This window comes from Biomphalaria glabrata, chromosome 9, assembly GCF_947242115.1.
Source record: "Biomphalaria glabrata chromosome 9, xgBioGlab47.1, whole genome shotgun sequence".
Classification (NCBI taxonomy): Eukaryota; Metazoa; Mollusca; class Gastropoda; family Planorbidae; genus Biomphalaria; species Biomphalaria glabrata.
Genome location: NC_074719.1, coordinates 32,425,940 through 32,427,019, shown reverse-complemented (window position 1 = coordinate 32,427,019; position 1,080 = coordinate 32,425,940).

Sequence of the window (1,080 nt, the reverse complement as noted above, 5' to 3'; positions counted from 1 at the left end):
TCATTTTACTATTGAAAACTAAAAATGGTAGTAACTTACCTTGATTTTTTAGTATCTTATTTTGTAGATATAAATATTATTAGTAAATTATTAGATTTACCTAGATTTGTACATTGTGATTAGAATAGAAAGTCCCACGACAGCTTACGTCGTGCCGTTTTACATTGCATCTTTTACGTAAAACTATTGGGTTATTATTGGCTTGGAAGAAAGTCTTTGCAGTGTGAGTGTAACCACTGGCGGATCCAGGGGGGGGGGGGGGGGGGGGCGGCGGTAGGGGCGATCGCCCCCCCCCCCACTCGGCCGACCCCCCCTTCCCCCGAAGGGGGGGGGCGGACGAATTTTAGTATAGAATTCACATAATTTGTATACGAATTCATTACTTATGTTAATAATATATACTAATTATTTATATTTCAACCTATTTTTAGATTATTTCGCCCCCCCCCCTCTAGTATGTTGGACGATTTGGTGGGGTCGGGAGGGGGCGATGGTATCAATCCCGTCCCCCCCACATAAACTTTGGAGTGGGGGGGCGGTCCAATTTCTTTGTAGAAATCACAGCTTGCTAACATAATCAATTAAATATCTATGTGTTTAAAACTTGTTATTGATATTTTAACCGATCTTTGTATTATGTCGTTCCCTGTTTGCCAATTTATATCTACTGCCCTTCCCACCTAAACCTTTTGAGGGGGGGGGGGCGGTCCTACTTTAATGGAGAATCATAGTTTGTGAACAAAATTAGTTGAATATCTATATAATATAAACTACATATTGATATGTGAACTCATTGTATATTAGTATTATTAGTTGAATTAATATATAGATTTATATTATGTCGCTCGCCTTCTTGTATCTTGGCCGTTTCGGTGAGGTTGGGGGAGGGGGAAATTGCATGTACTGCCCTCCCCACTCTAGCCCTCTGAGTGGGGGGGGGGGAGGTCCTATTTTTATGGAGAATCATAGTTTGTGAACAAAATTAGTTGAATATCTATATAATATAAACTACATATTGATATGTGAACTCATTGTATATTATGTCGTACCACACTCTAATCTCAAATTTTATCATTAGTA